The sequence below is a fragment of the Bombina bombina genome, chromosome 5, assembly GCF_027579735.1.
Source record: "Bombina bombina isolate aBomBom1 chromosome 5, aBomBom1.pri, whole genome shotgun sequence".
Taxonomy (NCBI): domain Eukaryota; kingdom Metazoa; phylum Chordata; class Amphibia; order Anura; family Bombinatoridae; genus Bombina; species Bombina bombina.
The window spans coordinates 16,754,103-16,775,057 of NC_069503.1; the positions used below are offsets into that span (position 1 = coordinate 16,754,103).

At 41.4% G+C, this 20,955-nt stretch overlaps 1 protein-coding gene across 1 annotated transcript in view; it reads left to right on the forward strand.

Moving 5' to 3' along the window:
• Positions 1 to 568: 568 nt before the first annotated feature.
• Positions 569 to 20,955, forward strand: part of LOC128661237 (verrucotoxin subunit beta-like) — a 232,103-nt gene continuing 211,716 nt past the window's right edge. The window contains exon 1 of the mRNA XM_053715516.1: positions 569 to 667. The gene's annotated coding sequence lies outside the window, so the exon portion shown is untranslated. The remainder of the gene's footprint in view (positions 668 to 20,955) is intronic.

Below are 20,955 nucleotides of genomic sequence, written 5' to 3' on the forward strand. Positions count from 1 at the left end.
GACCTCCCTGTTGCGCAATGGTGGCTGAGATCTTCTCTTGGAACGCTCCATTTCACAAGAAACACCAAGAAAAAACTCCTTTGAAGTCTGGGACCAGGAACAAAAGAGGGCCGGATTCACTGCAGCAGGACCTATAAAGGTAAGCAGAAGCACCCGCCCCCACATTTGCAACACTGTAGCACCTAGTACCCTCCAGACTTCAACTCAGGTATCCCTTAATTTTGTTACAGGCCCACTAGAGGGCCCTTCACTTCCATTGGCAATTGCCTGCTACCTATAATATAGGAGGATAAGAGACTCTATAACTGCCCCCTCTCACTCATCAGAGACTGCACAGGTAAATAGCATTAACATGGGTATTACCTGGAAGGAAGGTTTGACTCCCTCATTGCACAGAAGGGAATTTCCTCTTTTACGTGAGGGGGGCTGGGGCTCTGTATTAGTAATAAAAAAATTAGATGCACAGTGCTCAGGATTCATCTTTAAAAAAAACTAACATTTTCTTTCAAAGCTGAGCAAGAACAGAGGCTGCACAAGTTGTCTGTGATGTAATATTCAGCTTGTGCCCGCAGATCCCAGTGTATAAATACAGCAGCTTCAGGGTAAGTTTCAGTTTCAGCTACAGACAAAGAACAGACTGATACCAGAGATTCCTGGAGCTTAAACAGTGAGTATATTGTGTTATCTGCTGCCCAGTGTTATACTTTATATATTGTACACAAAATGTATCTACACAACTCTAACAAAACTTTAGTGTGATTTTAAAGTATTGTGAATATATTTATATCATGTGATTTCCAAATTCAAACCTATTACAATCCCTTTGAAAACATCCCAGTAACACATTAATCACATGAATTTAAATACATTTGTGACACAATTTAACTACAGTTTTTGAACAAATCAGAACATATATTGAACACACAATTCACATTCTGCACTTTATAGATTTTACAAACCCATTTTGCCTGTTTTCAGCTGCAACTTTTTTCATTGACAGTTTCACCATAATTTAACTTAAATCGCACACATGATGAAACCTGTAAACTAATTAATAAACACCAGGGTGCTCATTAACGTTTGCAATGATGTGGCTGAATGTTTAAATATGGTCACTTTAAAATGACTCAAAATAATCTGAAATAATTTGAATTAAAATCATATTATAAAGGGATATTAATGGTTAATTAAAATGCTGCGCTCATTTCAGACATCTTAATTAAGACATAATTAATTTGCTGCCTTTGTCTCACTTTTGCTTCTGTGATTAGTTGTTAAATCCTTGCACATTTCTTTGAACTTTTATAATACAACATAATGATTAGAACAGCAAGTTTAACTGAGTCTGCACTACCAGAATAATTGAATGTGTCTGAGAGTAAATGCTTGCGTGAGCCTGTCTGAGACTAAATCAGTGAGTGAGCATGTCTGAGAGCAAATAACTGAGTGTGAGTGAGCATGTATCAGTATCTCCAAGAGTAAATGTCTGAGTGAGCATGTCAGAGTAAATGCCTGAATGAGTGAGCATATCTGAGTAAGTGAGTGAGCATATCTGAGAGTAAATGAGTGAATGAGCATGTCTGAGAGTAAATGCCTGAGTGAGTATGTCTGAGAGTAAATGCCTGAGTGAGTATGTCTGAGAGTAAATGCCTGAGTGAGTATGTCTGAGAGTAAATGCCTGAGTGAGTATGTATGAGAGTAAATGCCTGAGTGAGTATGTCCGAGAGTAAATGCCTGAATGAATGAACATGTCTGAGAGTAAATGCCTGAGTGAGCATGTCTGAGAGTAAATGCCTGAGTGAGTATGTCTGAGAGTAAATGCCTGAGTGAGTATGTCTGAGAGTAAATGCCTGAGTGAGTTTGTATGAGAGTAAATGCCTGAGTGAGTATGTCTGAGAGTAAATGAGTGAGTATGTCTGAGAGTAAATGCATGAGTGAGTGAGTATGTCTGAGAGTAAATGCCTGAGTGAGCATGTCTGAGAGTAAATACCTGAGTGAGTGAGCATGTCTGAGAGTAAATGAGTGAGCATGTCTGAGAGGAAATGCCTGAGTGAGCATGTCTGAGAGTAAATACCTGAGTGTGAGTGAGCATGTATCAGTGAGTATCTCCAAGAGTAAATGTCTGAGTGAGCATGTCAGAGTAAATGCCTGAATGAGTGAGCATATCTGAGTAAGTGAGTGAGCATATCTGAGAGTAAATGCCTGAGTGAGTATGTCTGAGAGTAAATGCCTGAGTGAGTATGTCTGAGAGTAAATGCCTGAGTGAGTATGTCTGAGAGTAAATGCATGAGTGAGTATGTCTGAGAGTAAATGCCTGAGTGAGTTTGTATGAGAGTAAATGCCTGAGTGAGTATGTATGAGAGTAAATGCCTGAGTGAGTATGTATGAGAGTAAATGCCTGAGTGAGTATGTCTGAGAGTAAATGCCTGAATGAATGAGCATGTCTGAGAGTAAATGCCTGAGTGAGCATGTCTGAGAGTAAATGAGTGAGCATGTCTGAGAGGAAATGCCTGAGTGAGCATGTCTGAGAGTAAATACCTGAGTTAGTGAGCATGTCTGAGAGGAAATGCCTGAGTGAGTATGTCTGAGAGGAAATGCCTGAGTGAGTATGTCTGAGAGGAAATGCCTGAGTGAGTATGTCTAAGAGGAAATGCCTGAGTGAGTATGTCTGAGAGGAAATGCCTGAGTGAGTATGTCTGAGAGGAAATGCCTGAGTGAGTATGTCTAAGAGGAAATGCCTGAGTGAGTATGTCTGAGAGGAAATGCCTGAGTGAGTATGTCTGAGAGGAAATGCCTGAGTGAGTATGTCTGAGAGTAAATGCCTGAGTGAGTATGTCTGAGAGGAAATGCCTGAGTGAGTATGTCTGAGAGGAAATGCCTGAGTGAGTATGTCTGAGAGGAAATGCCTGAGTGAGTATGTCTGAGAGGAAATGCCTGAGTGAGTATGTCTGAGAGGAAATGCCTGAATGAGTGAGCATGTCTGAGAGGAAATGCCTGAGTGAGTGAGCATGTCTGAGAGTAAATGAGTGAGCATGTCTGAGAGTAAATGAGTGAGCATGTCTGAGAGTAAGTGAGTGAGCATGTCTGAGAGTAAGTGAGTGAGCATGTCTGAGAGTAAGTGAGTGAGCATGTCAGAGTGAGTGAGCATTTCTGAGAGTAAATGCCTGAGTGAGTGAGCATGTCTGAGAGTAAATACCTGAGTGAGTTAGCATGTCTGAGAGTAAATGAGTGAGCATGTCTGAGAGGATATGCCTGAGTGAGTGAGCATGTCTGAGTAAGTCAGTATGTCTAAAAGTAAATGAGTGAGTATGTGTGAGAGTAAATGAGTGAGCATGTCTGAGAGTAAGTGATTGAGCATGTCTGAGAGTGAGTGAGCATTTCTGAGAGTAAATGCCTGAGTGAGTGAGCATGTCTGAGAGTAAATACCTGAGTGAGTTAGCATGTCTGAGAGTAAATGAGTGAGCATGTCTGAGAGGATATGCCTGAGTGAGTGAGCATGTCTGAGTAAGTCAGTATGTCTAAGAGTAAATGAGTGAGCATGTCTGAGAGTAAATGAGTGAGCATATCTGAGAGTAAATGAGTGAGCATGTCTGAGAGTAAATGAGTGAGCATGTCTGAGAGTAAATGCCTGAGTGAGTGAGCATGTCTGAGAGTAAATAAATGAGAGAGTATGTCTGAGAGTAAATAAATGAGAGAGTATGTCTGAGAGTAAATAAATGAGAGAGTATGTCTGAGAGTAAATGCCTGAGTGAGCATGTCTGAGAGTAAATGCCTGAGTGAGCATGTCTGAGAGTAAATGCCTGAGTGAGTGAGCATGTCTGAGAGATTAAGTCAGGGCTAAAAGAAGAATACACTAGTTACTAGCAGTATAACAAATAGTAAGCATTAAGTCAGTGCTAAAAAAAGAATACACAAGTTACTAGCAGCGTATTAAATAGTAAGCATTAAATTAGTGCTAAAAGAAGAATACATTAGTTACGAGCAGCATATCAAATAGTAAGCATTAAGTCAGTGCTAAAGGAAGAATGCATTAGTTACTAGCAGCGTATTAAATAGTATACATTAAGTTAGTGCTAAAGGAAGAATGCACTAGTTACTAGCAGCGTATTAAACAGTAAGCATTAAGTCAGTGCTAAAGGAAGAATGCATTAGTTACTATCAGCGTATTAAATAGTAAGCATTAAGTCAGTGCTAAAGGAAGAATGCACTAGTTACTAGCAGCGTATTAAATAGTAAGCATTAAGTCAGTGCTAAAAGAAGAATACACTAGTTACTAGCAGTGTATTAAATAGTAAGCATTAAGTCAGTGCTAAAAGAAGAATACATTAGTTACTAGCAGCATATTAAATAGTAAGCATTAAGTCAGTGCTAAAGGAAGAATGCACTAGTTACTAGCAGCGTATTAAATAGTAAGCATTAAGTCAGTGCTAAAAGAAGAATACACTAGTTACTAGCAGCGTATTAAATAGTAAGCATTAAATTAGTGCTAAAAGAAGAATACATTAGTTACGAGCAGCGTATTAAATAGTAAGCATTAAGTCAGTGCTAAAGGAAGAATGCATTAGTTACTAGCAGCGTATTAAATAGTATACATTAAGTTAGTGCTAAAGGAAGAATGCACTAGTTACTAGCAGCGTATTAAACAGTAAGCATTAAGTCAGTGCTAAAGGAAGAATGCATTAGTTACTATCAGCGTATTAAATAGTCAGCATTAAATGAGTGCTAAAAGAAGAATACATTAGTTACTAGCAGCGTATTAAATAGTAAGCATTAAGTCAGTGCTAAAAGAAGAATGCACTAGTTACTAGCAGCATATTAAATAGTAAGCATTAAGTCAGTGCTAAAAGAAGAATGCACTAGTTACTAGCAGTGTATTAAATAGTAAGCATTAAGTCAGTGCTAAAAGAAGAATGCACTAGTTACTAGCAGCATATTAAATAGTAAGCATTAAGTCAGTGCTAAAAGAAGAATGCATTAGTTACTAGCAGCATATTAAATAGTAAGCATTAAGTCAGTGCTAAAAGAATAATGCACTAGTTACTATCAGCGTATTAAATAGTCAGCATTAAATGAGTGCTAAAAGAAGAATACATTAGTTACTAGCAGCGTATTAAATAGTAAGCATTAAGTCAGTGCTAAAGGAAGAATGCTTTGGTTACTAGCAGGGTGTTAAATAGTAAGCATTAAGTCAGTGCTAAAAGAAGAATGCATTAGTTACTAGCAGCATATTAAATAGTAAGCATTAAGTCAGTGCTAAAAGAAGAATGCACTAGTTACTAGCAGCATATTAAATAGTAAGCATTAAGTCAGTGCTAAAAGAAGAATGCACTAGTTACTAGCAGCATATTAAATAGTAAGCATTAAGTCAGTGCTAAAAGAAGAATGCATTAGTTACTAGCAGCATATTAAATAGTAAGCATTAAGTCAGTGCTAAAAGAAGAATGCATTAGTTACTAGCAGCATATTAAATAGTAAGCATTAAGTCAGTGCTAAAAGAAGAATGCACTAGTTACTAGCGGCATAACAAATAGTAAGCATTAAGTTAGTGCTAAAGGAAGAATACACTAGTTACTATCAGCATAACAAATAGTAAGCATTAAGTTAGTGCTAAAGGAAGAATACACTAGTTACTAGCAGTGTATTAAATAGTAAGCATTAAGTCAGTGCTAAAGGAAGAATACACTAGTTACTAGCAGCATAACAAATAGTAAGCATTAAGTTAGTGCTAAAAAAAATAATGCACTAGTTGCTAGCAGTGTATTAAATAGTAAGCATTAAGTCAGTGCTAAAGAAGAATACACTAGTTACTAGCAGCGTATTAAATAGTAAGCATTAAGGCAGTGCTAAAAGAATAATGCACTAGTTACTAGCAGTGTATTAAATAGTAAGCATTAAGTCAGTGCTAAAGAAGAATACACTAGTTACTAGCAGCGTATTAAATAGTAAGCATTAAGGCAGTGCTAAAAGAATAATGCACTAGTTACTAGCAGTGTATTAAATAGTAAGCATTAAGTCAGTGCTAAAGAAGAATGCACTAGTTCCTAGCTGCGTATTAAATAGTAAGCATTAAGGCAGTGCTAAAGAAGAATACACTAGTTACTAGCAGCATATTAAATAGTAAGCATTAAGGCAGTGCTAAAAGAATAATGCACTAGTTCCTAGCTGCGTATTAAATAGTAAGCATTAAGTCAGTGCTAAAAGAAGAATACACTAGTTACTAGCAGCGTATTAAATAGTAAGCATTAAGTCAGTGCTAAAGAAGAATGCACTAGTTACTAGCAGTGTATTAAATAGTAAGCATTAAGTCAGTGCTAAAGAAGAATGCACTAGTTCCTAGCAGCGTATTAAATAGTAAGTATTAAGTCAGTGCTAAAAGAAGAATACAAAGACACAAAAATAAAGTGCTCAGTCTGTGTAACCCTTGATCTCTACAAGTATACACACAAGATCGATACCAGGATTATTCAAAGTCCCAATTAATATAAGTAAATGCTGGGAAAATTGTCAATCAGTGGATATTCAAGTCTGTTGGAGTTCTCTCACTCACACCTATAGTGTCCAAACACTCCACTTCAGCCTAGGTCACTGGTAGGTAGTAATGCAACAAGTCTCTATAATAGGACTAGCGATTCCCGTTGCTCTTACCCTCAACTGTTCCGGTGGGGTGCCTGGACTCACTCCGTACTTCCTCTTGGGCAGGCGATGAAACCCTTCTGAGTGGGTGCAGTATGTGTGTCCTTTTTGGCGTGCTTCAGAGCTGCAGGTGTATACGATGTCAGGCGCACCTTCTGTGAATGTTCCTTGTACGTCACAGATGACACAGCTAGGCACTGGGTAAGGAGTAAGACGTAGGGGGGGAGGGAACGCTCCAAGTAGACTGCAATTTCAGCTTGAAAACAGCAGATCCAAAAAGCGGTATTCCCAACCGCAGATGCACAAAATGAACAAGGAAAAATAGGATGTGCTGAGACAAAAAAGTCACTTAATAAACAAAGAAGAAGCGCATGTACGCATGCGCAAAATGCGTCAGGCCTCTCTAACTGTGACCCACATTTGTACCAGCATACTATTGGATTCATCCAATAAACTTTGTTTATTAAGTGACTTTTTTTTTTGTCTCAGCACATCCTATTTTTCCTTGTTCTAAAAGAAGAATACACTAGTTACTAGCAGCATAACAAATAGTAAGCAATAAGTCAGTTCTAAAAGAAGAATACACTAGTTACTAGCAGCATAACAAATAGTAAGCATTGTCAGTGCTAAAAGAAGAATACACTAGTTACTAGCAGCGTAACAAATAGTAAGCATTAAGGCAGTGCTAAAAGAAGAATGCACTAGTTCCTAGCAGCGTATTAAATAGTAAGCATTAAGTCAGTGCTAAAAGAAGAATGCATTAGTTACTAGCAGTGTACACCAGGTCGCTCCAGCGGCCCTTTGCCCAAGAGCTCCATTCTTTTTGGGATTAGTGCCCCCTTGGGAGGGCAAGATGTGGGGTGATTGCCGGAAGGGAGCTCCCTTGGGAACCAGGGTTTTTAACCCCCCCAACAACTCCCAACAACTCTTATTTCCCCTTGGCCTTCCCTATGTACGTTTGTTCACCCGTAGCTCCGGCCCCAAGCTCTGGATCATGTTGCTTTTTGGACTGTAGTCTCTGGGAACTAAGGACTTTCTAACGACATCCTGAAAGTTCTGCAGCTCCCCCGGGACCACCCTGGAATAGCCACCAATGTACCACTGGGACTCCATAAGACAATGGACACTATGGGGGCACCAGCCTGTCTGGAGGGGCTGGAATAGTGGGAGATCTGGGGATCTGATAAGGCTTGTTATCTTGATCAGTTTACTTTATGGTTGGACAGTTTAGCACAGCAGTTGTCTTCAGATTCTGAATTATTACATCTGGGGGAGTGGTCTCTCCATTCAGATGTGTTCTATCAGATTGTGCAGATGTAGGGTCTTCCAGATATAGATCTGATGGCCTCTCGTCTAAACAGATACCTTTCCAGGTCCAGGGGTTTTTCCACCTCCTGGTTTTTCTTTCAAGAGTGATCTGAAAGATCATAATGGAACAATTATATGTGTTTCTGGTAACACCAGCATGGCCTCACAGGTTCTGGACGGTATGCGGACCTTGGTCACTTCCTCTAAGACCAGACCTTCTGTCTCAAGGCCTTTTTTTCCATCCGTATCTCAAATCTCTAAATTTTGAAGGCATAGAAATTGAATGCTTAGTCCTTAGTCATAGCAGTTTTCTCTGACTCTGTGATTCACACTATGATATAGACTTGTAAGCCTGTTTCAAGGAAGATTTATCACAAGGTTTGGAAATAGTGATGTCGCGAACTGTTCGCCGGAGAACAGTTCCCGGCAAACATAGCTTGTTCGCGTTCGCCGCTGCGGGCGAACATATGCGATGTTCGATCCGCCCCCTATTTGTCATCATTGAGGAAACTTTGACCCTGTATCTCACAGCCTTCTGACACATTTGAGACAATCAGCAGCAGACACTCCCTCACAGACCCTCCCAGCTCCTTGGCAGCAGCCATTTTAGATTCATTACGATCTTGCTTTCTTAGAGGAGCTTTAGTGTTGCTGCTACTGACATTATAGGGAAATAGATAACTAGGCTAGTGTATTTAGTGTCCACTACAGTCCTGAAGGACTCATCTAATCTCTGCTGTAAGGACAATACCCCAAAAAGCCCTTTTTAGGGCTATAACTTCAGTCGTTTTTTTTTTATTATTATTTGTAATTTTATTTGCATTTGCCTGGCTGTCAGCCTGTGTGTGAGGCTCACAGCATATACTGTGATTAGTGCCACCACTGATATCTGCTTAACATTAGTGTAAATTTAAACAAAACTTTTAAATCATTTTGCTAGTGTAATCTAATTTCATTTTCCATCAGGCCTGTGTGTCAGGCTTACACTGCATACTGTGGTTAATTGCTGTGCCAGCAGCCACCACTCATATCTGCTTAACATTATTTTTTTTTTTATTTTTTTTTCTTCATTTTATTTTTATTGAAGTTTCAAGAAAAAACATAAAGGGAATACAGGATTCAACATTTGCCCATCTATAGGATAAACATCAAGGTACACCTCATAATATTATGACATTCAAACTAACTATGCAGTTAACATGGGAGTATCTGTTCCAGGCATCAAGTAAAGTCATGAGTTCTGGGATTTTGCAGAGAGAATCATAATAACAGAAATACGGAAAGATTACTCTTAATAAGCATAAGTCTATATTAAGTCTAGATAGGTGTCAGAGATAAGTTTGGGCGCGTTAAGATGAAACTTCATTTTATATTTTATTAAATGGACTCTGGTCTCCACATCTATAAAGTGAATGAAGTGAGAGTTCCTATCATGATGTGGGGAGTTAGCATTTAATGTGACCGCAAAGGTGTCATAGATAGCAGGAAAGAAGAGGGATTACAGTGGACAATAGCCACTCGGTATATGGGAGGGGGAGGGGAGGGGGAGGAAAAAGCAGGGAGGGCGGAGCAAGTTGTGATAGGGCTACAGAGTGAGACTATTTATACAATTATTTATACTGTGGGTGTCTTAAGAGCAATGACTAGAATAGAGAGCTATGGGGGGGTATCATATGTGCAATGTATATCTATGGGGCGGGGAAAGATATAGTCATGGTAACAGAGGTGTAGGGAGGCCAGGACATTCTATTGACACCCTAAAGGAGATTAGGTTGTAAGGCCTAGGATGGGGGTATTGATATGGAGGAGAAGAATCTGTTACACCAATCCAGAGATGGGTAACGCTATTGCAATTACAGACCTCCTGGTAGATTTGGAGTGGGAGGATAGTTAAGTGAAAATCCCAAGTGCAATAGGGGGAAGCTAGCCATTAGGGGCACTTAATGTGAAGCTTATAGAGGAGATTTCCCAAATGTACCCTCCAAGACCTAGAAACTACAGTCTCCACTTTATATAAAAAGTCTATACATTAACATGCATATTTACTCAGGAGCCAGAGAGGTGCATATGCGAATAGTAGACCGTGAGAGAGGTGTGTCAGTTTTACTATAGGGGTAGTGTTAGGTTATATATATAACAATGTCAAATAGGGTGGGGAGTAGTTGAGCAGGGAAATTATCTTCAATATTTTAACTGGAATTTATGTGAGTAATCGTTGATGTTGTATGGATCATCCTGTCTGCAGTTCACTAAGATAGCCCACAAGGTGTATGCAACTCTAGAGTGTGGGTTAGTGGCCTCTGAGTGTTATTCTTTATTTATCAGGAGATGGATATATGAATTAATAAAGTTAGCTCTGCAACAGGAGACAACCAGCAAGGGAGCCCATGTAGTAAACATAAAGGTAATATGAAAAATTGAGACCTATTCTGTAGGGTAACAGTGGCACTATGTTAGTTAGTTTAAGCATCAATGTTCTAGAGACAAGGTTCAAGCCCTAGAAGTAAGCTGTTATTGAGTGTAAAGATTCCTTTAGGTTAGGGCTTAAGATGTATAATCCAGGCAGGCTAAAGTATTTGTTAGACTAGTCTAGTAAGCAAATTATATCTCATTATGTCACAAACCCTGAATATGGATTAGGTATTTTGGCATATGTAACATAATGAAAAAAGCTAGACAATACAAATGTACAATTTATAACACTGAATAGGTTGGGTTTGTAGAAAGATTAACCTCTACTGATCTATGAGACTGATACAAGCCAAATTTAGTTATCTTTATCTGTGTTGTTGGTACAGGCTAATAACCTATCTAGGTATGATGGTCAAATTCAAAAAGTAATTGAGCTTGTGCTATGTAACCAATATAGGCCTGTTGAGGATGGTATATGACAATGGGGTTTCAATTCACACTCTCCTAGGGCAAATTACCTCAAGCATTATATAAATAGATAGAGAAAGGTAAGCCATTAAGAAGTGGCAAGGCATAATCAAATAACATATTGGCTAGGTATCAAGACCTTTAAACCTACTATCACCCAGTTTGATGAACAATAACAGCAAAACATTGTCAGAGAGAGTTAAACAAAAGTGTTAGGTGCTCACAGTTGAAAAATATGTGTTCTATTAGTACCAATGTCTGAAGAGGAGCAGGGTGAAAGTCAGACAATCCTTTAGCAGAGCATTCTCAGATCCATCCGAGCAAAAACCTGCTAATCTAGCCGACACCTAGACGAAACCAACTCTTGTGCTGCACGATGATCAGGCAACTCATAACACTCAATAACGGAATCTGCATCAACTGAGTTCCACCTGGCGATGAAACAAGCAGCGCCATGTCGCATGTATTTTTGAGAGAGCTGTGGTAGGTTGTGTTGCTCAGATGACCATAGGGATCGAAGATGCTGTGAAATTTCAGACCCCCGGAGTACTCTGTTGTGATCCAGCTTGTGGCCTCTTGATCAGATAGGTAGACAATAGGGCTACATGCAGGTGTTGCTACAACATACCCCATCTCCAGATGATAAGATGTAATAGCTCGTGGGATTGTAGAAATTAACTGACCTCCGTGTCTTGGGCTGACACCCCGGTTAACATTTTCAAAGGGCTGCATCCGCAAGTGTGTATGTTTGTCTCTCCCCAGTGGAGGGCCGACCGCATCCCCCCACTCCAGATCTGTACAGTGAATAGGCAGGATGTCTTGCATATAGAGCGGGGTGGTGTTCAAACGTCTCTCCGCTAGGTTCCTGATAGGTAACTGAGGGCTCTGGGGCTTTGGAGTGCGGCTGAACCGCTCAGGTAGTTTCACATGACAGGGCTTAAAGTTAGTATCGGACAGTCTGAATGAGGCTGCTTTAGTTTTCCCCTGCATACTGCGATCTGTCTTATCGATCTGTGTGCTGTTAGGTAGGATCTCCAAAACAGGGCCAGGCGTGATCCCCTCTGTGTAATCTGATGAATCTACAGTGGCGCTTTGAAGAAAGGGGTAGGTTGTGATCTCAAGTGACTCCTGATTTTGCGGCTGGTGGGGTAACAAAGCTGCCCATTTATCTCTTATAACAGTCAGATCATGCTTTAAGTTTTTATAGTAGGTCCGGAGGGATTGTTCTGCCTTTTTCTCCCATCTATCCAAAGACTCCATTTTAAGATGGCGATTCACGCTCTTGCAGTTGTACACTTAATACCGTTTTTTTTTTTAGGGTCTGTTCTGTTGTGTAGTTCACTCCCAGCTCTCCCAGAGCATGTAAGATAGGTAGGCTTGATGTGAGCTCAAAATACTTTTTTAAACGATATCTCCTATATTTATGTAAATTCACTATATAGTGTTATAGTTGAGGAGCTTCAGAGATGTGCGTCTGTTCAGTTTGCTAGTCGGCTCCGCCCCCCTGCTTAACATTATTTTAAATTTAAAAAAAAAACTTTTAAATCATTTTGCTAGTATAATCTAATTTCATTTTCTATCAGGCCTGTGTGTCAGGCTTACACAGCATACACGTTGTTTAATTGCTGTGCCAGCAGCCACCACTCATATCTGCTTAACATTATTTTAAATTTAAAAAACAAAACTTTTAAATCATTTTGCTAGTGTAATCTAATTTCATTTTCTATCAGGCCTGTGTGTCAGGTTTACACAGCATACAACGTTGTTTAATTGCTGTGCCAGCAGCCACCACTCATATCTGCTTAACATTAGTGTAAATTTAAAAAAACCAAACTTTGAAATCATTTTGCTAGTGTAATCTAATTTCATTTTCTATCAGGCCTGTGTGTCAGGCTTACACAGCAAGCATACTGTGGTTAATAGCTGTGCTTGCAGCCGCCAGTCATATCTGCTTAACATTATTTTAAAATTAAAAAAAAACTTTGAAATCATTGTGCTAGTGTAATCTAATTTCATTTTCTATCAGGCCTGTGTGTCAGGCTTACACAGCATACACTGGGGTTAATAGCTGTGCCAGCAGCCACCACTCATATCTGCTTAACATTAGTGTAAATTTAAACAACCAAACTTTTAAATCATTTTGCTCGTGTAATCTAATTTCATTTTCTATCAGGCCTGTGTGTCAGGCTTACACAGCATACACTGTGGTTAATAGCTGTGCCAGCAGGCACCACTCATATCTGCTTAACATTATTTTAAAATTAAAAAAAAACAACTTTTAAATCATTTTGCTAGTGTAATCTAATTTCATTTTCTATCAGGCCTGTGTCTCAGGCTCACACAGTATATACTGTGGTTAATTGCTGTGCCAGCCACCACTCCAGCCACCACTCATAAACATTATTGTAAATTAAAAAAATAAAAAAAATAAATCATTTTGCTAGTGTAATCTAATTTCATTTCTATCAGGCCTGTGTGTCAGGCTTACACAGCATACACTGTGGTTAATAGCTGTGCCAGCAGGCACCACTCATATCTGCTTAACATTATTTTAAAATAAAATAAAAACTTTTAAATCATTTTGCTAGTGTAATCTAATTTCATTTTCTATCAGGCCTGCGTCTCAGGCTCACACAGTATATACTGTGGTTAATTGCTGTGCCAGCCACCACTCCAGCCACCACTCATAAACATTATTGTAAATTAAAAAAAAAAAAAAATTAAATCATTTTGCTAGTGTAATCTAATTTCATTTTCCATCAGGCCTGTGTGTCAGGCCACATCATATAGTGTGATTAATAGCTCTTTTTTTCCACCACTTATATCTGGTGTAACATTAGTGTAAATTTTTTTTTAATTTTTTTTTTACATCAGTCCTCTTCTAGTGTTATTTAATATTAGTTTCCAGGCCAGCCTGGCTGCCATTAGTGCCAGCCTGTGTGTCAGGCTGCCAGCATATACTGTGCCTACTTCCATCCTCAGTGCCAGTCCACCACTCCTATCTGGTGTAACATTAGTTTAAATTTTGTAAAAAAAAAACTTTTACATCAGTCTTCTAGTGTTATTTAATTTTAGTTGCCAGGCCAGCCTGCCACTAGTGCAAGCCTGTGTGTAAGGCTGCCAGCACATACTGTGCCTACTTCTATCCTGAGTGCCACCACTCCTATCTGTTGTAACATTAGTGTAACTTTTTTAAAAACAAACTTTTACATCAGTCTGCTATTGTTATTTAATTGCAGTTGCCTGGCTGCCAGCGTGTGTGCCAGGCCCACTTTCCAACTAGTGCCACAAATCATATTTGTTATAACAGTAGTGTAAATATTTAAAATAAAAACTTTTTTGACTGTGAATCATCAGTCTGCTAGTGCAATTGAATTGCAGTTGCCTGCCTGCCAGCGTGTGTTGCCAGGCCCACTTGCCAACTAGTGCCACCAATCATATTTGTTATAACAGTATTGTAAATATTTAAAATAAAAACTTTTTTGACTGAGAAATATCAGTCATCTAGTGTAATCTAATTGAAGTTGCCTTCCTCCCAGCGTGTGTGCCAGGCCCACTTGCCAACTAGTGCCACCAATCATATTTGTTATAACAGTAGTGTAAATATTTAAAAAAAAAAATATTTTTTGACTGTGAAAGATCAGTCTGCTAGTGTAATCTAATTGAAGTTGCCTGCCTGCCAGCGTGTGTGCCAGGCCCACTTGCTGCCAACTACTGCCACCAATCATATTTGTTATAACAGTATTGTAAATATTTAAAATAAAAACTTTTTTGACTGTGAAACATCAGTCATCTAGGGTAATCTAATTGCAGTTGCCTTCCTCCCAGCGTGTGTGCCAGGCCCACGTGCCAAGCCAACTAGTGCCACCAATCATATTTGTTCTAACAGGTTTGAAAATATTTAAAATAAAAACTTTTTTTACTGTGAATCATCAGTCTGCTAGTGCCATTGAATTGCAGTTGCCTGCCTGCCAGCGTGTATGCCTGGCCTGGTTGCCATTTCCAACTAGTTTCACCAATCATATTTGTTCTAACAGTATTGTAAATTAAAAAAAAAAACTTTTTGGACTGTGAAGCATCAGTCAGCTAGTGTAATCTAATTGCAGTTGCCTTCCTCCCAGCGTGTGTGCCAGCCAGGCCCACTTGCCAACTAGTGCCACCAATCATATTTGTTGTCACAGTACTTTTAATATTTAAAAAATAAACATTTTTGACTTTGAAACATCAGTCTGTTTTTTGGTGTCAGGCTCACAGCATATACTGTGCCCACTTGCCCAGTGCCACCACTCATAATTTGTTTAATAGTATTGTAAGTGTACATTTTTAAAAAAATGACAGGCAGAGGCAAGCCACCCCGCAGGTGCCGTCGTGGTCGTGCTGCTGTAATTCCTTTAGACCCTACAAATATGCACATTGTTCAGAGGCCAGGTGCCAGGGACATGAAAAGTTCTGAGGAGGACCTAGTTGAATGGCTAATACAGGACACCCAATCTTCTACAGCTTCTGCACCATCCACCTCCAGCTGTGCTTTGGGCACCTCTCAAGTGACCAGTGCCACTCGCCCGCCTGTCGGATGTAGATAACAGTGATATGTCTCAGTCAGGCAGCATTACAGACATGGAGGTACGGTGTGATGATGATGTTGTACCCGCTACTGCTTCCTTTGTTGATGTGTCAGATACAAGTGAAGTGGTTGATGATGATGTGTCGGTGGATGTCACGTGGGTGCCTGCTAGAAGAGAAGAAAAAGAGGGGGAAAGTTCAGATGGGGAGACAGAGAGGAGGAGGAGACGAGTTGGAAGCAGGGGGAGGTCATCGCAAGGAGCTAGTGGCACAGTCAGACAGCATGCATCGGCACCAGGGGTCAGCCAGACAGAACGCTAACGCCAATCAACGCATGCTGTTGCCACCACCAGAATGCCGTCATCGCAGAGCCCAGCAGTGTGGCATTTTTGTGTGTGTTTGCCTCTGAAAACAGTGATGCCATTTGCAACCTGTGCCAAAAGAAACTGTGTCGTGGGAAGTCCAACACCCACCTAGATACAACTGCTTTGCGAAGGCACATGGTCTCACATCACAAACGCCGATGGGAAGAACACATGAGTAGAAGCAGCACACAAACTCAAAGCCGCCATCCTTCTCCTGCTCCAGCATCTTCAGCCAAGTCAACCACAGCTGTCCTCCTTGCCCCCTCTCAACCATCCTCCACTGAGTCTCTCTTACGTAGCAGTTCCTGGTCATCTGCCCACAGTCAGGTGTCTATCAAGGACATGTTTGAGCGTAAGAAGCCAATTTCCCAAAGTCACCCCCTTGCCCGGCGTCTGACAGCTGGCTTGTCTGAACTCTTAGCCCGCCAGCTTTTACCATACAAGCTGGTGGAGTCTGATGCTTTCAAAAAATTTGTATCTATTGGGACACCGCAGTGGAAGGTACCTGGCAGAAATTTCTTTTCACAAAAGGCAATCCCAAACCTGTACTCTGTTGTTCGAAAGGAAGTTATGGCATGTCTGGCACACAGCGTTGGGGCAAGGGTCCATATGACCACTGATAGCTGGTCTGAAAAGCATGGTCAGGGCAGGTATATCACCTACACTGCGCATTGGGTAAACCTGCTGACATCTGACAAGCATGGAATGCGTGGCTCTGCAGAGGAGTTGGTGACACCACCACGACTTGCAGGCAGGCCTGCTGCTACCTCCTCTACTCCATCCTCTTCCATAACCTCTTCCTCGGCTGAGTCCTCTTCTGCTGCTGCGTCTTGCTCCACATCAACGGCACCCCCCAAGCTCCCCAGGTACTATTCAACATCCTGGATACGGCAGTGTCAAGCCGTCTTGGGGTTGACTTGCCTGAAAGCCGAGAGTCACACCGCACCAGCACTCCTGTCTGCCCTGAACGCACAGGTGGATCAGTGGCTGACTCCGCACCAACTGGAGATTGGCAAGGTTGTTTCTGACAATGGAAGTAATTTGGTGGCGGTATTGAAATTGGGCAAGTTGACACATGTGCCGTGCATGGCACATGTGTGTAATCTGATTGTACAACGCTTTGTGCATAAGTACCCAGGCTTACAGGACGTCCTGAAGCAGGCCAGGAAGGTGTGTGGCCATTTCAGGCGTTCCTACACGGCCATGGCGCACTTTTAAGATATCCAGCGTCGAAACAACCTGCCAGTGAGGCGCTTGATTTGCGACAGCCCGACACGGTGGAATTCAACACTCCTAATGTTCGACCGCCTGCTCCAACAAGAAAAAGCTGTTAATGAGTATTTGTATGACCGGGGTGCTAGGACAACCTCTGGGGAGCTGGGGATTTTTTTGCCAAATTACTGGACGCTCATGCGCAATGCCTGTAGGCTCATGCGTCCTTTTGAGGAGGTGACAAACCTTGTCAGTCGCACCGAAGGCACCATCAGCAACATCATACCATTTGTTTTCTTCCTGGAGCATGCCCTGCGAAGAGTGCTGGATCAGGCCGTAGATGAGCGTGAAGAGGAAGAGTTGTGGTGTCCATCACCACCAGAAACAGCCTTATCAGCATCGCTTGCTGGACCTGCGGCAATGCAGGAAGAGGATTGTGAGGAAGAGGAGTCAGAGGAGGAATGTGGCTTTGAGGAGGAGGAGGAAGACCATGCACAACAAGCATCCCAGGGTGCTCGTTGTTGTCACCTATCTGGTACCCGTGGTGTTGTACGTGGCTGGGGGGAAGAAGATACCCTCAGTGACATCAGTGAGGACGAGGAACGGGACATGTTTGGCTCGGCATCCAACCTTGTGCAAATGGGGTCTTTCATGCTGTCGTGCCTGTTGAGGGACCCTCATATAAAAAAGCTGAAGGAGAACGACCTGTACTGGGTGTCCACGCTACTAGACCTCCGGTATAAGCATAAAGTGCCTGAAATGTTACCAAATTCCCGCAAGTCGGAAAGGATGGAGCATTTAAAAAATAAATTAAAAACTATGCTTTACACAGCGTATAAGGGTGATGTCACAGCACAACGGGAATCTAACAGGGGAAGAGATGAAAGTAATCCTCCTCCTCCTCCCACGGCGGCAAGGACAGGGCGCTTTCCTGACGTGTTGTTGATGGAGGACATGCGGACCTTTTTAACTCCTATGCATCGCCAGAGCCTTTCGGGATCCAGCCTCAGAGAAAGACTCAACCGACAGGTAGCAGACTACCTAGCATTAACTGCGTATCTCGACACTCTGAGGAGCGATGTACCCCTTGACTACTGGGTGTGCAGGCTTGACCTGTAGCCTGAGCTATCCCAATTTGCAATCGAACTTCTGGCCTGCCCCGCTTCAAGTGTCCTGTCAGAAAGGACCTTCAGTGCAGCAGGAGGTTTAGTCATTGAGAAGAGAAGTCGTCTAGGTCAAAAAAGTCTTGATTATCTCACCTTTATTAAAATGAATGAGGGATGGATCCCGAAGAGACTGACATTGGGCGATACATTTGAGTAAAAAAGGCCTGATGATGAGATGAGCTGCCTTGGGCTACAAATGGTACACACGCTGGCGTATTTTTTCTTAGAATGCAGGATGACTTGCGTGACTTATCCGCCAACAACTAGTGTTCAAGCCGCAAGGTTTTAGGGCACTTTGTAACTGTTTTAAAAACATCAATTTTTCTGGCCGCTGCTACAGCAGTGGCTGCAACAATACCGAATTTTTCAGGCATTTGGACATGCCTAATTTTTCTGGCCTCTGGTGCTGCACTGTGGCTACAAAACCCAAACCAAAAAACGGCACATAACAGTGATAAAACTGTTAATAGTACTCAGTCATTAACACACCACTCATATCTGGTGGCACAGTAGATTGCACGCACAGTGCCCCAAATTTGAAGTAGGAGGATCGACCAAGCCTCTTTTTCCATCTCACGGTTCCGAAAAATTATCTATGGTTTCCTAAAAACGATGCCATACCTGTACTCTATTGTGCAAAAGGATGGCATATGTGGTGTTTCATGCTGTTGTGCCTGTTGAGGGTCATGGACCATCGTATAAAAAGGCAGAAGGAGAACGACCTGTACTGGGTGTCCAAGCATGTTTTTTTGTTCAATATCCCAGTTCCTAAAATCAATGCCATATTTGTAATCTATTGTGCAAAAGGATGGCATATGTGGTGTTTCATGCTGTTGTGCCTGTTGAGGGTCGTGGGCCATCGTATAAAAAGGCTGAAGGAGAACGAAGTGTACTTGGTGTCCAAGCACGTTTTTTGGTTCAATTTCCTGGTTCCTAAAAATTATTTCCGGGTTCCTAAAATCAACGCCATATCTGTAATCTATTGTGCAAAAGGATGGCATATGTGGTGTTTCATGCTGTTGTGCCTGTTGAGGGTCGTGGGCCATCGTATAAAAAGGCTGAAGGAGAACGACCTGTACTAGGTGTCCAAGCACATTTTTTGTTCAATTTCCCGGTTCCTAAAAATTATCTCCGGGTTCCTAAAATGGATGCCATACCTGTACTGGATTGTTCAAAAGGATGGCTTATGTGGTGGTGTTTCCTGCTGTTGTTTCTGTTAAGGGTCCTGGACCCTCGTCTAAAAAGGCTGAAGGAGAAAGAAGTGTACTGGGTGTCCAATCATGGTTTTTTTTTTTTTTCAATTTCCCGGTTCCTAAAAATTATTATCTCCGGGTTTCTAAAATCGATGCCATACCTATACTGGATTATTCAAAAGGATGGCATATGTGGTGTTTCCTGCTGTTGTTTCTGTGAAGGGTCCGAACGACCTTTACTGGGTGTACTGTCCAAGCATCTTTTTCCATCTCCCGGTTCCTAAAAATTATCTCCGGGTTCCTAAAATCGATGCCATACCTGTACTCTATTGTTCAAAAGGATGGCATATGTGCTGTTTCCTACTGTTGTTTCTGTTGAGGGTCCTGGACCCTCGCCTAAAAAGGCTGAAGGAGAACAACCTGTACTGGGTGTACTGTCCAAGCATCTTTTTCCATCTCCCGGTTCCTAAAAATTATCTCCGGGTTCCTAAAATCGATGCCATAACTGTACTCTATTGTTCAAAAGGATGGCATATGTGATGTTTCCTGCTGTTGTTTCTGTTGAGGGTCCTGGACCCTCGCCTAAAAAGGCTGAAGGAGAACAACCTGTACTGGGTGTACTGTCCAAGCATCTTGTTCCATCTCCCGGTTCCTAAAAATTATCTCCGGGTTCCTAAAATCGATGCTCCTTTCAGGCAGGCCAGCTCTTTGCATACCAGCCCACAGATTCTGTAACAGATCTCTCTTGCAGGTAGAGTTGCAGCAAGAATGCAGGGTCAGAACCACTGCAACTGGTATACCTGAAAGAATCAGACGGTACCAGACCACATGTATGTCCTATTGTTGTACTTTGTTAGTATAATTATAGATCATGATGGCCATATAGACCTCCACCGATAGGTGGGAGTAACAGGGATGAAAGTGCTAAGCATAGTACACAACCTTACCATGGGTCCCAGAACGCTTGTTTTATTATTATAATTTGTAAGGGTAATCATGCAGGCCATTCAGACCACCCCCGCTAGGGGGAGTAAGAGGGATTAAACTGCTAAGAATAGTAATACTTAACACAACCTTGTTACCGTAGGTCCCAGACCACATGTCAGATTGTTGTACTTTGTTAGGCTAATTATATATCATGCCAGCCATATACACCTCCCCCGATAGGGGGAGTAACTGGTATTAAACTGCTAAGAATAGTACTACTTAAACAACCTTACCATGGGTCCCAGACCGCATGTCTTATTGTTATACTTTGTAAGGGTAATTATATATCATGCAGGCCATATAGACCTCCCCCGATAGGTGGAGTAACTGGTATTAAACTGCTAAGAATAGTACTACTTAAACAACCTTACCATGGGTCCCAGACCGCATGTCTTATTGTTATACTTTGTAAGGGTAATTATATATCATGCAGGCCATATAGACCTCCCCCGATAGGTGGGAGTAACAGGGATGAAAGTGCTAAGAATAGTACTACTTAACACAACTTGGTTAGCCATGGGTCCCAGTCCCAGACCGCATGTCTTGTTGTTTTATTTGGTCTGGCTAATCATGCAGGCCATATAGACCTCCCACCATTAGGGGTTGTAACAGGTATTAAACTAATAAGAACAGTACTACTGAAATAAA